The following is a 10,003-nucleotide window of genomic DNA, read 5'->3' as shown; positions in this document are numbered from 1 at the left end:
CTTGTACTGATAGATGATCAATTAATAACTAAGCAGTTTGGGATACAATTGATATATAACACTAGTTGCAGGTGTACAAGATAATGGTTCAATATTTGTATGTACTGGGGACACCTGGATGGCTCAGTGGTTGAGCGTATATTTTTGGCCCAGGGCATGATCCTGGGGTCCAGGATCGAGTCCCACATTGGGATCCCCGCGAGGAGCCTGCTTCTCCCTCTGCCGGTGTCTCTGCCTCTCTCTCTCTCTCTGTCTGTCTCTCATGAATAAATAGATAAAATCTTTAAAAAATACATATTTGTGCACACTGCAAATTGATTAGCACAATAAGTAGAGTTGCCATCCATCTCCATACAAACATATTTTTTTCTTATGATGAGAACTTGAAGATTTACTTTTTTAGCAACTTCTAAATAAGCAATACAATATTTTTTATTATAGTCACTGTGCTATACATTACATCCCATGAGCTACTTATTTTATAACTGGAAGTTTGTACCTTTTGACCTCTTTTACCCACCCCAACCTCCCTCCCCTTTGACAACACTAATTTATTCTTTGTATCTAATGAGTTTTGTTTTGTTATATTTTGTTTATTCATTTGTTTTGTTTGGTTAGAATCCACATATAAATGATATATGGTATTTGTCTTCCTCTGATTTATCACTCAGCATATAGTCAAGGTCCATACAACTAGTAATTTCTTTAGTCAGATATTCTGTTTCTTCATGATTTAGTCTTGGAAGATTGTATATTTCTAGGAATTTATCCACTTCTAGGATGTCCAGTTTGTTAGCATGTAACTGGTTAATAGATATAACCTTTATCTTATGACTTTTACAGTATCAGTTGTGACTTCCCTTCTTCTATTTCTGATTTTATTTTTTAGTCCCCCGTCTTTTTTTAATAGTGAGTCTAGCTAAAGGTTTGTCAGTTTTGTTTACCCCTTCAAAGAATTAGCTCTTACTTTCCTTATCTTCTCTATTGTCTCTTTAGTCTCTGTTCCACTTATTTCTACTCTTTATTTTTTCTTCTACTACTTTTGAGCTTCATTTGTTCTTTTTTATTCTAGTTCCTGTAGATGCAAAGTTATTTGTTTATATGTTTATTTGTATATATGTAAATGTTTATTTGAGATTTTTTGTTTGTTTGTTTCTTAAGATAGTCTTGTATTACTTTGAACTTTCCTCTTAGAAATTGCACTAAATCTCACGGATTTGGGGATGTTGTATTTCCATTTTCACCTGTCTCAATGTATTTTTAAAAATTTTTCCTTTTGATTTCTTAATTGACTCTTTGGTTATTCAGTGGCATGTTGCTTAATCACACATTAATGATTTTTCCTATTCTCTCCTTATAACTGATTTCTAGTTTTGTATCATTATGGTCAGAAAACATGCTTAATATGATTTCAGTCTTCCTAAATTTATTGAGACTTGTTGTGTGACCTATCCTAGAGACTATTTTATGCGCATTTGAGAATATGTACTCCACTGCTTTTGAATGGAATGTTTTATATATATCTATTAAAACCATCTGGTCTAATTTTGTTATTTAGGGTCAGTTTTTCCTTGTTGATTTTCTGTCTGGATGGTCTATCCATTGATGTAAGTAGGGTATTAAAGCCTCCTACTATTAGTGTATTACTGTTAATTTCTTTGTTTAGATATGCTAATATTTGCTTTATATATTTAGCTATATCTATGCATAAATGTTTGCAAATGTTATATCTTCTTGTTGGATTGATGCTTTTATCATTATGTAATGACTATTTTTTTTAAGATTTTATTTATTCATGAGAGACAGAGACAGAGGCAGAGGGAGAAGCAGGCTTCCTGCAGAGAGCCCAACATGGGACTTGATCTCGGGATCCTGGGATCACACACCCTGAGCTGAAGGCAGATGCTCAGCAGTGCTTAAGCCACCCAGACATCCTATGTAATAACTATTTTTGACTTTTATTATGACCTTTATTCTAAAGTCTATTTTGTCTGTTATGAGAATGGCTACCCAGCTTTCTTTTGCTTTCCATTTGGGTGGAACACCTTTTTCATTCTTTCAGGCTATGTGTTCTTATTTGAAGTGAATCTCTTCTAGGCAGCATCCAGATGTTTATAGTCATCATTATCATCATCTTATCTAATTTGACCACTCTATGTCTTTTGACTGGTGAACTGAGTCCATTTATTGGACTAAATTCATTTTATTGGATTATACATGTAATAATTATAATTATTAAAGTAATTAATGGCATATATATACTTACTCGCATTTTATTAATTATTTTCTGACTGTTTTGTAGTTCATTTCCATTCCTTTCTTCTTCTTCTCTTTCTTCCTTTTGGTCTGAGAATTTTTTTTTAATGTTATGCTTAGATTCCTTTCTCATTATATTTTGATTCTACTGTAGGTTTTTGGTTTGTGATTTCCAAGAGGCTCACATATAATGGTCTTTTTTAAGTTGATGGCAAATTAAGTTTCAGTATATTCTAAACTTCCATATTTTTACTCTTCCCACATTTTATATTTTCATATTTTTATTTTGGGTGTTCCTTATGTAATTACTATGGTTACAATAATTTCTAAATTATTTTTATCTTTTAACTTTTATATTAGCTTTAACAGTGATTAATCCACTATATTTACTATATATTTACTTTTTTCTAGTGAGATTTTTACTTTCATATGTTTTCTTGTTACTAATTAGTGGCCTTTCTTTTCTGCTTAAAGAAGTTCCTTTAACATTTTGTATAAGACCTGGTTAGAGATGACGAACTCCTTTACTTTTTGCTTGTCGGAAAAACTCTATCTCTCCTTCAATTCTTCAATAATAATAATAACTTTGCCAGAGAGAGTATATTGGTTGGAAGACTTCTTTTTTTTTTTTTTCTTCCTTTAGTACTTTGAATACATCATGCCACTTTCTTCTCACCTGCAATATTTCTGCTTAAAAATCTGCTGATCGTCTTTGGAAGGTACCCTTATATGTAACAAGCTGTTTTTCTCTTACTGCTTTTAAGATTCTTTCTTTATTTTTGACATTTTAATTATAATATATCTTGGTGTGCATTTCTTTGAGATCATCTTATTTGGAACTATCCCCCAGATAAGGGAAGTTTTCAGCTATTATTTTTTCAGATAACTTTTCTTACCTTTTCTCCTTCTTTGGGGACCCCTATTCTGCAAATGTTAACCACTCCAGACCCATAGGGTCTTTAAGTTATCGTCACTTTTTGAAATCATTTTTTTTTCTTTTTCCTGCTCTGTCTAGGTGAGTTTCCTTACTTTGTCTCCCAGCTTGCTGATCTGTTTTCCTGCTTCATCGATTCTGCCGATGAAACTGTCTAGTGTATTTTCAGTTGAGTTATTATATTGTGCAACTCTGATTTCTGTTGATACTTTCTTATATTTTCTATTTGTTGAAGTTCTCACTGTGTTCACTCATTCTTCTCCTGAGTTTGGTGAACATCTTTATGACCTTTACTTTGAACTGTTTAACAGATAAATTGCTCATCATTTTTTTTAAGGTATCTTTTTTTCTGAGGTTCTATCTTGTTCTTTCACTCAGAATATATCCTCTGTTTCCCCATTTTGCCTAGTGCCTGTGTTTATTTCAATGTATCAGGCAAAACACCTACTTTTCCCAGTCCTGAATGAGTGATATTTTGTAGGAAATGAAACTTCAACTTTGCCCTACCTTTTGGTTATCCCTTGAAACTTTATGATTGTCTAGCCAATCTGATTTATTCTTTTTTTTTTTTTTTTGATTTATTCTTGATAGGTCCCAGTTATTGGTGGTGTGCCAAGACCAGCCAGTATTCTGAAGGGAGAGATTTCAAGCAGCACCTAGAGTGAGGCTGATTGGAAACCAGACCTGTGGGTAGCAGCCTTTAAAGTGTTCAAATATATATAATTCTGTGGGACCACAATTGTGAACTCTGTTGACCTCCAGACCTGGTGATATGGAAGTGTCCCCTTGGCAATAGTTATAAAATGAGGTCTCTAGAAAAGTGTATAAGCTCCTTTCTGGAGGTACTAGGGAGTTGTAGCAAGGTCAAGAGAGAGCACAAAGATGGCCTACATTCCCTGGGAGCACTACGATAGCCTCTAAATATGTAGCAAAACTTGCCCTTCAAACTAAAGGTCCAGATAAATAAATGGGCCTTTTTCATAGGCAGACTGGATTTATGTTTCAACACGGTTTGTGCAGTACCCTGTGGTCTGGAGCCTACTAAGTTCTGTCTCTCTGTTTCAATTCCATCGGGTCCAGAATGCAAGCCTCACTGACTGCTGGAGCCAGGTGCTCAAGAGTTATGCCTGTGTAAACTGCATATCAGTCAGTGTTGGCAAGGCAACAGGATAGCATAAGGCCAAGATATGCCCATAGGTTTCAGCAGGGGAGTGGAAGGGTGCAGAGCATGCTCATTTTAATGGAATGGCTCTAGTGAATAGGGGAGCGTATTATGACTGCATGTACCTGCCCATCCTTGCAAGGTAAAGGGAGAGTGTAGAAAACATAAATAAATAAATAAATAAATAAATAAATAAATAAATAAATAAAAATAAATTTTAAAATTAAAAAAAAAAGAGGGTCCAGGACATCCAGCCTTGAGGAGAGTTCCAACAGGCCACTGTCTCTTTGGCAGATGCCTTAAGGTTAGCTAACAAATCCCTTTCACATATGATCTAGGTACTTTTCAAACTACTGGGTTTTTTGCTGGGTTCTGAAATGAATGAATCTATGTCCAAGTCCTTTAGGAATGGAATCTCAGTTTCCTACACTTCTTTGGGTCTCCTGGACATAAGCCCTGTTGATTTTCAGAATTGGAGCTTCAGGGGCTCACCTCTTTGGTGCAAGTGCCAAGGCTTGAGGCACCTGATGTGGGACCCAAGCTTCTCACTCAGGGAGAAGCTCTATATTTCTGAGATCCCTCCAGATTGTTGGTTGCAGTGTTGGGGGAGGAGTTTTGATGAGACTGTGTCTCTCTCTCTCCTACCTGTCTTGATGTGACCGTTTAATCTTTTGTTGTGGAGCAAATTGTTTCATATGTAGCTATATATTTGATGTGCCTGCGGGAGGAGGTGAATGAAGGCTCCTCTATGCAACCTTCTTGAAATGCTCAATTTTACACATATCCATTTATATGCTAGCTTATGTAGAGAATCCCTGCACATTATCTTATTTCACTTTAAAACAACCAAATCAGAAATTCTGCATCGATCCTTTGTGTTGTACAACACCAAGATGATTACTTTTATGCATTTTTGTTTTTAATTGCATGTTATTGCTATACACATTCATGGGATTGTGATTAGGCTCAAAAACAAAGGAAAACATTCTAAATAAGTTCTTAAAGTGTCAGGTAGAAGAGCAAGTGGAAACAATTCTACTCAAGGCTTGAGGACAAAAAAAGACCATCTCTAATAAGAAAGTAGTAAATTGGAAGCATGGCCAGAAACACTGATAATGATGAGGCCTTATTTTGGTTATTCATGTTTTATGTAAGTTCATGATTGATATTTTTTAAATGTTGGTAATCTGATTTATAGTAGAACACTTTTCTTTGTAAATATTTATGCATCTATTTAGCAAATATTTATATTCCTATGACTCATGTCTTCTTTCAACAAGTATTTACTGATCAACTACTATGTGTTATATGTTATGCTGGACATAAAAAAGAAAACAATAAAAAAAAAAAACAGAACTATCTGTAGTAGTCTTCCACTGTGGAACTTAAACCATAGTGAGGAATAGAGACATTGAAATATCCTAGTGGTAGAACAAGAATGATGAAGTTTAGTGCAATGAATAGAAATTTAGTGCACTAATCAAATTGAGTTCTGTTTTTTGTCTTTTTATTATTAGACATATTATTCTAGGAAACCTAGAAGAAGTAGATGAAAGTAAAGAGAATTCACAGGTTGGTGTCCATTGTTGAATTGACAGAATGACACAAAGAGCATAGGTCGTCTGTTTTCTTTTGGTAAAACTTCAATTCACTAATTTAGGGCTGATTTAACGGTGGTTGAGAGATTGGGCAGGATTCAATCCTAGATTTTTGTCATTTATCCTTTGTCACAGGTCTCTGTTGAAGCATCTATTTGCTTGTAACCAAGCAATTTGCTAGTTGTCAGAAGCATTAAGAACAGTTGACACTAATCATGTGTTGCCTGGTAAATGCCTTTACATTTATTAGAAACATAATTCATTCTACCTGTTTTTATTTTAGGTACATCTATGGAGTCATACAAGAAGGTCGTGATTAGTATAGAGAATTGATCACAACAATGGAATTAACTTAAGTAACTAGATTGAACCTTAAGGAGGTAAGTAGGTTCATATAAATGCACATTTGGTGGTTGGCTCAGTGATAGCATATCACTCTGTATAATGCATTGAGGACTTAATTCTGAAGTCAGATTGTGATTACATACCAACTCTATCATTTACTAACCATGATCCAGAAACTACTAACTAACCTCTGCATCACTCACTTTCCTCTTCTTCAAATGGATTACTAGTAGCATCTACTTATGAGGTGGTTGTGAAGATAAAATGTGATGGATAAGACATGTATACACAAAGTACCTAACAAATAGTTGCCATTGTCTCATGTCTCGCTTCTGCAATTCTTGCTTTAAAGAAGGTAACATTAATGACATAGTCATGACTATTCCTCTGCCCTTGTCAGGTGCTCCTCTCATCCCCTTCTTCATGGCTGCATTTCTACCTCTTCCTTCTTCATTTCTGTCTCAGTGGCTTCTGGTTACATGTACATACAACTTAGAGCTTATGTTTTTATTGTCTCCCAGCTAGCTCTAGAAGTTTTGTTCTCCCTATCCTTCTGAATATGTTCCTGGAGGACAGGTGGAAGAATATGCCACTAACCAGGATCTTCAATAGCTGGCCCAGCCTAGTATCATACCCAGAAATCAAATCCCTCTCTAGTTTTATCAGCATTTTCCTCCTGCTACTTTAGAACTTTCTCCTTCTTCAGACTCTGTGTACGTGTGTGTACGTGTGTGTACATGTGTGTATTTGCCTGGATTGTTGTCCCCCAACCATATTTTGAAGTTCATTTTGCTTCCATATTTGGGAGCCAGGCCAGCACCTTGAATTTGTTTATAATGTCAGAACCTATGCCAGAAACCCAAGGCCCTGCTAATCAAAGAGAAGATTTGTGGGACTAAATTCTTAAGAAGTGACTAGAAGGTTGCTGCTTGGGATACCTAAAAACAACTCATGCCTGATATACTTCATTTTGCTTATTAATAATGGTAGTAGAATATCATTTATCAGTGATCCCTAAACTTTTAAATTCACATGAAAATAACAAAAGTTGTGCAGCCACGCCTGGATGCATCCTGTCCTAGGATGACTTCCATCCACCGCACATTTTTCCTGGGGGTATATTGGAAATAAACAGAAAAAGAAGTTTGGGGTACTTGATGGGATGAGCACTGGGTGTTATACTATATGTTGGCAAATTGAATTTAAATTAAAAAAATATTTAAAAAGTGTTGGAGAACCTCTGTCACAGAGTAAAAGAATCTGCAGATAAGCAGAGAGTTTGCATATTAGACAATAGATTGTTATGTTCAATTAGAATATTCAAAGTGTTTTGAATAAATCACTTAAGATCATGCTTTAAAACTTTTCACTTTGACCTGACCATTTTTATTTCTGTGAACAAAGAGTTCATAAAGGAAAAAAATACATTTTTTCTGTAAGCACTTGGAGGTTAGGATGAGGTAGTCTCACAAAAAAGAGATTTTTTTTAAATCTCTGAGAATAAAACTTAGAAAATAATTTGCACTGAGAATAAAGCAAGTTAGAATATAGATATGTAAATTGTGCCATTCAGTATACATTTGCTAATCACTAAGAAACTGACAAGTTCACTGCCTCATAGAATTTGCATGCTAATGAGGGAGAATTGAAAATGTTCAAATAAACAATATAATATACAGAAAGTACTAACTAATACCATCTACTTTACACATCATATTCCTCAAAATTTATTTTTTATAAAGTCTGAGAACATTTTTCATTTTTAGATTAATAATACTTTCTATTAGTTATTTTTCTTCTTTGTTTTTAATTTTGGTTTTTTCAGTGGCTAAATGAATTGACTTTATCTGATAAAACTTAGAATGAGAGAAATTTTATTTCCAGCTTATATCCAAAATAGTTATTTTTTGTTCTGATATTTTTGTTTTCTTTCCATTTGTTTCTCTACTCTTTTCTTTTTTTAAGATTGGTTTTGAGTGTTCAAGTCCTGTTTCTCGAATCTATTTGCTAGTACACCCATCTTACCTCTTATATACCTAATTCAAGATAAGTAAAGAACCAATTTCTTTCTTTTTTTTTTTTTTTTTAAGAACCAATTTCCAGAGGTTTTCCCTGGAAAAACCCTGAGTTGACCCCTGAAAAATACATCTAATTTTATAAATTCCAACTTCCTTGAGAGAAAGAGAAAGTTGTATGCAACGAACTCTTATACTTTTCAAATTGATCACATGCAAATATAGAAATGGAATTCATAGTGATGTGTTCTTTTTCCACGAACTTGGCAATACAAGAAGGCAGTCAAGAATATAGGAAATATAGGAATATGTATGACTTTCACCTTCTAGAAACAGCAGAGGCCCAATTTTCTATGATCTCCAATTCCATTTAAAAGAAAAAAAAAACATAACTCTAAGGTTTGATACCTTTAATAATATAGTAATTGCAAAAAGACGGATCAAGAACTTAGAGGATGGCTATTTATAAGGACCTCCTTGGTAGCTTGCAGATTCTAGAATGATTTCTGCAAAACATGGTAGTTGGAAATCTATTACAAGGGCAGTTTCGCCCTTCAGGTCCAGCTTCCTTGATACACACACATGCACGCACATACACACACACCACACATACACACAAATAGGCATGAATACATATGGAAATAAATAAATATTATTTAGAGGTATGAAAAGGAAAAAAAACAGTAAAAGATTTGCATGCTGAGAGAAGAAAAGTAATAATAATGATAAAAGAGATCTTTTATTATTTTTAATATTTCGAATGATCTTTTAATGTTTTTTTATAAAATCAGCATATATTTATTATAGAAATTCAAGTAGGGCAGAAAATCTCACTGAAGAAATTAAAGTCAGAAAAAAAAAAGAAATTAAAGTCAGTCTTTAATCAAAATACACAGTGTTAATTAGAAGATTTATCTCTGGCATGTGCATGCGCACATGTATAAACACATGAATATGAATGTAAATTAGACATTGCCAAATTTACCAATATTAGAGGCATTTTTCAAGTTCATGATTAAATATCCTCTGCATTTTACATTTATGTCTACCAATTTATCCTACAGATAAGCTTATTTTTAAAGCACTTTTCTATTGCCAAAGCTTAAATTCTTTCTAATAGTTGTCCTATCTAAATAAGTTTGTAGTAATTATGTTTGTATATTTATGGCTACCATAAAAGAAAAAATTCCTAAATGTAGAATAAATGGGAACCAAATCTTTTTAAAAAATGTCCTTAATGTAAACTGGCAAGTTTATTTCAAGGAATCTTGAAATATTACCCCATTCTGCACTAACAGCAGCAGCATAGAGGGAATTGCTGAATACTCCTTGCACTTGCTATTATTGGAACTTATGACTGTTTTCATTTTTGTAAATCGGATAGGAAATATCTCTTGGCATCTGTACATTTATTTTGTAAATTGCCTGTACCATTTTTTGCCCAAATTTATCAGTTTCTTTCTCTTTTTCTTTTGGATTTCTAATTCTTTCTACTATTAGGTGTATTAAGCAAGATATAAATATGTGAAGTAAATGTTCAATTTATGCTTGCTTTCACGTTCTGTCTCTAAGTATACTGTTTACTGTTTTTTAATATGCACATTGAAATATTAACATGACCAAATGTTGCAAAATTTTCTTTTAGACATGTAAGAAATCTCTCCATTAGATAAATGCACACTATATTTAGGCT

This window comes from Canis lupus, chromosome 2 (genome assembly GCF_048164855.1).
Source record: "Canis lupus baileyi chromosome 2, mCanLup2.hap1, whole genome shotgun sequence".
Classification (NCBI taxonomy): Eukaryota; Metazoa; Chordata; class Mammalia; order Carnivora; family Canidae; genus Canis; species Canis lupus.
The sequence above is the reverse complement of the archived record's forward strand: the minus strand, read 5'-3'. Positions refer to the sequence as shown.